Source organism: Heptranchias perlo, chromosome 18 (assembly GCF_035084215.1).
Source record: "Heptranchias perlo isolate sHepPer1 chromosome 18, sHepPer1.hap1, whole genome shotgun sequence".
Lineage (NCBI taxonomy): Eukaryota > Metazoa > Chordata > Chondrichthyes > Hexanchiformes > Hexanchidae > Heptranchias > Heptranchias perlo.
The window spans coordinates 3,090,926-3,097,780 of NC_090342.1; positions in this window are offsets into that span (position 1 = coordinate 3,090,926).

Sequence of the window (6,855 nt, forward strand, 5' to 3'; positions counted from 1 at the left end):
CCGAACCAGTGTTTTACAAAGGTTTAGCATAACTTCCTTTTGTACTCTCTGCCTCTATTTATAAAGCCCAGGATCCCAAATGCTTTTTTAACAGCCTTCTCAACTTGTCCTGCCACCTTCAAAGATTTGTGTACATACACCCCCAGGTCTCTCTGTTCCTGCACCCTCTTTAAAATTGTACCATTTAGTTTATATTGCCTCTCCTCATTCTTGTACCAAAATGCATCACTTCACACTTCTCTGCGTTAAATTTCATCTGCCATGTGTCTGCCCATTTCACCAGTCTGACTATGCCCTCCTGAAGTCTGTTGCTGTCCACCATTGTTCATTACATTCGCAAGTTTTGAGTCGTCTGCAAACTTTGAATTTACACCCTCTATACTCAAGTCCAGGTCATTAATATATCAAAGCACCTTGGGACATTTTACTACATTAAAGGCGCTATATAAATGCAAGTTGTTGTTATATCCAGTCAATGCAGAGTTGGTAATCAGGAAAACAGTGACATGCTGGTCAGTCGTGCTCCAATCAGGCTGCACCTTGATCACTGCTTTCAGTTCCAGTCACTCAGCCAGCAGCACTGCAGAAAGTGCAGGAAAGGATCACGAGACTGATCTCCAATGACAGGACTGAGATGGGCTGAAAAATATGTACAGTGGTGCAGTGTTTATGTTACTGGACTAGTAATCCAGAGAATGCGAGTTCAAATCCCACTCTGGCAGTTTTGTGAATTTGGAAATAATTTTTTAAAATGGGCATCAGTAAAAGTGACCATGAAGTTTTTAATAAAGTCCTTTAGGGAAGGAAACCTGCCGTCCTTACCCGGTCTGGGCCTATATGTGACTCCAGTCCCACAGCAACATGGTTAACTCTTAAACTGTCCTCTGATGCAGCCTAGCGAGACACTTGGTTATATAGGAACATAGGAACAGGAGGAGGCCATTCAGCCCCTCGTGCCTGCTCTGCCATTTGATGAGACCATGGCTGATCTGTGATCTAACTCCATATACCTGCCTTTGGCCCATATCCCTTAATACCTTTGATTGTCAAAAAGCTATCTATCTCAGATTTAAATTTAGCAATTGAGCTAGTATCAATTGCCATTTGCGGAAGAGAGTTCCAAACTTCTACCAGCCTTTGTGAGTAGAAATGTTTTCTAATCTCGCTCCTGAAAGGTCTGGCTCTAATTTTTAGACTGTGCCCCCTACTCCTAGAATCCCCAACCAGCGGAAATAGTTTCTCTCTATCCACCCTATCCGTTCCCCTTAATATCTTTTAAACTTCGATCAGATCACCCCTTAACCTTCTAAACTCCAGAGAATACAACCCCAATTTGTGTAATCTCTCCTCGTAACTTAACCCTTGAAGTCTGGGTATCATTCCAGTAAACCTACGCTGCACTCCCTCCAAGGCCAATATGTCCTTCCGAAGGTGCGGTGCCCAGAACTGCTCACAGTACTCCAGGTGCGGTCTAACCAGGGTTTTGTTTGGCTGCAGCATAACTTCTGCCCCCTTGTACTCCAGTCCTCTAGATATAAAGGCCAGCATTCCATTAGCCTTATTGATTATTTTCTGCACCTGTTCATGACACTTCAATGATCTATGTACCTGAACCCCTAAGTCCCTTCAAACATCCACTCTTTTTAACTTTTTACCATTTAGAAAGTACCCTGTTCTATCCTTTCTTGATCCAAAGTGGATGACCTCACATTTGTCTACATTGAATTCCATTAGAATAAGGGGCTGCTCCTTCAAAACTGAGATGAGGAGAAACTTCTTCACTCAGAGGGTGGTAGGTCTGTGGAATTTGCTGCCCCAGGAAGCTGTGGAAGCTACATCATTTAATAAATTTAAAACAGAAATAGACAGTTTCCTAGAAGTAAAGGGAATTAGGGGTTACGGGGAGCGGGCAGGAAATTGGACATGAATTTAGATTTGAGGTTAGGATCAGATCAGCCATGATCTTATTAAATGGCGGAGCAGGCTCGAGGGGCCAATTGGCCGACTCCTGCTCCTATTTCTTATTTTCTTCATTACTGTTGCTTTACTTATATTAATTTTATCAAGTCCCTGTCCCTGATTCAACATTAGTTTTCTTGGGATTTCCAGCATGCTATCCTCTTTGTCTACTGTAAATACTGATGCAAAGTAATCGTTCAACATGTCCGCCATTTCCCCATTGTCAATGACAATATCCCCACTTTCAGTTTTTAAGAGGCCAACACTGCTCCTGACCACCCTCTTTTTCCTAATGTAACTATAAAAGTTCTTCGTATTGGTTTTGATATCCCTTGCAAGTTTCTTTTCATACTCTCTTTTTGTAGCTCTTACTATCTGTTTTGTGACCCTTTGTTGATCTTTGTATCTTTCCCATTCGCCAGGATCTGTGCCATTTTTTGCCTTTTTGTATGCCCTTTCCTTATGTCTTATACTGTCCCTTACCTCTTTAGTTGTCCATGGCTGTTTTTTTTGGCAAGTAGAGTTCTTGCCCCTCAGGGGTATAAACTGGTTCTGTATCATGTTAAATGTTTCTTTAAACATTTCCCACTGATCATCAGTTGTTTTACCCATTAACAGATTTTCCCAGTTTACTGTGGACAGTCTCTGTCTCATCCCATTGAAGTCGGCCTTACCCAAGTCTAGAATCTTAGTAGCTGATTCACTTTTTTCCCTTTCAAACACTACATTGAACTTGATCATGTTATGATCGCTATTGGATAGATGTTCACGCACAGTTAAGCCGTTAACTAAATCAAACGGCTACAAGGAATAACGGTTCAAGAAGAGAGAGTGAAGGCTTCTAGAATCGGAGACTGTAGAGTAATTCAGCATGTGGAGTCATGTAGAGTGAGTGTAGGATCATCCAGACAGAGTGTTGGGTTGTTCAGAGGAAGAGTTTAGAGTCACTCCTGACCTTGCTGGAAACAGCAGAGGCAGCTGAACAGATGGTCTCAACTTAGTGACATAAGAACATGAGAACATTAGAACTAGGAACAAGAGTAGGCCACGTGGCCCCTCAAGCCTGCTCCGCCATTCAATCAGATTATGGCTGATCTTCGACCTCAACTCAACTTTCCTGCCCGATCCCCATATCCCTTGATTCCACTAGAGTCCAGAAATCTATCTATCTCAGCCTTGAATATATTCAATGACTCAGCATCCACAGCCCTCTGGGGTAGAGAATTCCAAAGATTCACAACCTTCTGAGTGAAGAAATTCCTCCTCATCTCAGTCTTAAATGGCCGACCCCTTATCCTGCAACTATGCCCCTTCGTTCTAAACTCTCCAGCCAGGGGAAACAACCTCTCAGCATCTACCCTGTCAAGCCCTCTCAGAATCTTATGTTTCAATTAAATCATTGTTCTAAACTCTAGAGAGTATAGGTCCATTCCACTCAACCTTGCCTCATAGGACAACCCTCTCATCCCAGGACAAAGAAGTCCATGAGCTCCGTCAGGATATGGTCAGTGTCGAGAGTACTCTCGCTCCCAGATCCCTTCCAGTCTCTTCGCTTGCTAGATCAAAACTATTCATCAGGCGAGTGTGTCGTTCAGTGCATGTATTTAACCACTTGCACTTATTACCATTACATTTCCTCTACCATCATTTTGCAAATTTCTGTCTCCATCCTTCTGTGAGGCCCCCGTCTGGCTTCTCAGGTGGATGTAAAAGATCCCATGGCCACTATTTTGAAGAAGAGCAGAGGGGTCCTCCCCGGTGTCCTGGCCAATGTTTATCCCTCATCTAACATCACTAAAAAATAGATTATTTGGTCATTTTCACATTGCTGTTTGTGGGATCTTGCTGTGCGCAAATCGCACATTACAACAGTGGCCACACTTCAAAAGTACTTCATTGGCTGTAAAGCGCTTTGGGATGTCCTGAGGTCATGAACAGCAATTAAATTATTTTTGTGTTGTTGATTGAGGAATAAATGCGAACCAGGACTGGGGGAGGGGAATCTGAATTTGGGTGATATTGATTCAGCCGCCCATTGTGTGTGTCTCTCTCTCTCTCTCTCTCTCCTCTGATCCAACGTCACTCAAAATCAAAATTGCTCCCCCCCAGGAGACTGCCCCTGCTGTTCTTCAATTAGTGTCATGTAACATTAATTTAATGTCTCATCCAAAAGATGGGACCTCTCAATGTGCAGCGTTGCTCCAGTGCTGCACTGAACCGTCTGCCTGGATTACAAATTGAAGTGCTTGGGTTGGGGCTGGAGGGCAGATTTTAACGCTGCCTGATCGCCAAAAACTGGGGCCACTTAAGCCCCCCCAGTCCCGCTGCCTTGTAATCTTTTCACCTGTTCTTTTCACTAGGCGAGTAGGACACCCACAGGGAGTCAGAGGGGGTCCTTCTTTAAATGTGCAGATCGAGCTCCAGCAATGTCCCTGGCCACCCGACTCCAGCCAGGGAATTAAAACCAGGACCAACTCAGAGGTGAGAGTACTGCCACTGAGCCAAGCTGACACTCGCAGTGAAAAGGCAGTAGTTTAATCCACTGCACCATTTACTATCCCCTATTTTTTAATGTGAAAGCATCTCTCTGTCTCTCTGTCTCTCTGTCTCTCTCTCTTTCTCCCCCCCCCTCCCTCCCTGCTCAAGACAAATGATATTGAAGAGAGTTGAATAGCAGATCTATTGAAAGGGACTGCTTCACTTTAACCTTTTTTTATGAGTTCTCTAAACATCAAGTATTTGAAGTCAAACTTGTATTTCAGGAAGATTCTTTTCTTGAACAGTCACTTGTGGTAAAATGTAGAGATTCCTATTGACTTTAATAAGACATGCAGCTGGATTAAACATCTGTAAAGACACAAGACAAGTTGTGACCGTTCACCAGCTCACATCCCACCTTTTCTTACTTTTAAGAGGCTCATTATTTTTTAAAAAACGCAATTTAATTCTTCTAGCAGATAGTCAGAGGAAAGTTGCTCTGTTAGCGTTTGTGATCGTCACGAGTCAGGTGGAGGGAGGGTGGGAGGTGATGGTGAGATTGCCATCTCCTCCTCTGTATTATGTGCTGCTCTAGAAACTGGGTCAGGCTTCGAGCAGGCAGAAAGATAATTGCTGCAGCTCCCTGCTCCTGGGCAGATTGACGATGGAAGATGTAAACAGAAAAGGAAGAAGTATTTACTAACAGATCTTGTTTTATTTATCAAAAATAATTTATTTTAAAAAGAGAAGTCACAATTTAATTTTGTATCTCTGTGGACAGATTTGTTTCTCGGCAGAAAGCCTCCTTTAGTGTTTCTCTCTCTCTCTCTCAACTTTAAATGTCGCCCCTTCCATTTCAGGAACCCCCCCCACCGACCATGAAATGTTCTATTCCCAGTCCTAATGCCCTTCCTTTGCCAAATGTACTCTTGTTCCAGTTGTGGATTAATGGCCAGAATAATTGGTTTGTTTATGTCAGAACCTCACTGTGCTGAGAAGCCCACGTCCCACTGGCTCCCCCCCCGAGCGGGACTGTGCCCACACTGCGGGAGTACGGTGTGATTACCCATCCCAGATCACACAGCACCATCTTGTGGAGACGCAGCACTCTGTCAGACAAAGAACTACATTGATTTCATGATGTGGAGATCGGTGATGGACTGGGGTTGACAATTGTAAACAATTTTACAACACCAAGTTATAGTCCAGCAATTTTATTTTAAATTCACAAGCTTTCGGAGGCTTCCCCCTTCGTCAGGTGAACGATGTGAAAAAAATCGATGTGAAAAAAACGATGTGAACGATTTTTCACATCGTTCACCTGACGAAGGAGGAAGCCTCCGAAAGCTTGTGAATTTAAAATAAAATTGCTGGACTATAACTTGGTGTTGTAAAATTGTTTACATTGATTTCCACCGAGGATTACTTCACGGACTCTCAAACCAAATTTCCGTTTGTCAATAAAAACGCTGTTGTGAAAGCAATAAAAGTATTTCCGTCATGAAGTTCAAAGCCAAATATTATTTAATATGATGAGACGAACTAAACTTTCATCAGATATTTTAAACGAAAGAAGAAAAAGGCTTGCGTTTACATAGCACCTTTCACAACCCCCCAGACATCCCAAGGCGCTTTACAGCCAATGAAACACTTTTTTTTTGAAGTGTGGTCACTGTTGTAATGTAGGGAATGTGGCAGCCAAATTGCGCACAGCAAGATCCCACAAACTACAATGAGAGAAATCTGGACTTAGGTGAAACAGGTGGCTACTAACGCTTGTTTCAGGCGCGGGCCGTGGACGCATATTTTTCAGTCTTTACCAATATGGCGGGTGGCGCACCTCCAGTGCGGAACGCGCGGGCCGCCCGCCATGTTGGACGCCTAGGCACCCATTTTACGCTTGTAAAACGGGCAAGGCGTCAATGAATTTCTAGGCCTCTAATTCCACACAGTGAGATAAATGAGGACACTCTTGACTTTAACACGACGAATCTGGGCTGCCCCACGTTTATCCAGCGAGTAACTGAGCAGTACAGACAAGGAATGTCCCCCGGTTCGATCCCCAATCTCTGTGTAGAGTTAACTGATCTGACATGGGGGTAGGAGTAGTGGTGCCACACACTCCATCTGGGACGGAGCGAGGGTCTCTGCTCCTGGTCGCACGTGTGTGTGTGGGGGGGGGGAGTTGCCCACTGAGAGAGGATGTATTGGAAATTCCCAAGCTGGAAAGTCCAGTATGACCTTGGGTAATAACTGATGGTAAAGACACAGAGCATGTCTTCTTCATGTGAGTCCGACACCCGGGGTTTGGAGTTCACCGGCTTTTCCAGACAGGACAGAAGTAGTAATTTTTGGTATGCAAGAAGATTGAAGATAATAGTGCACCAGATAAATGGGTGTGACAGATTTATTACATAC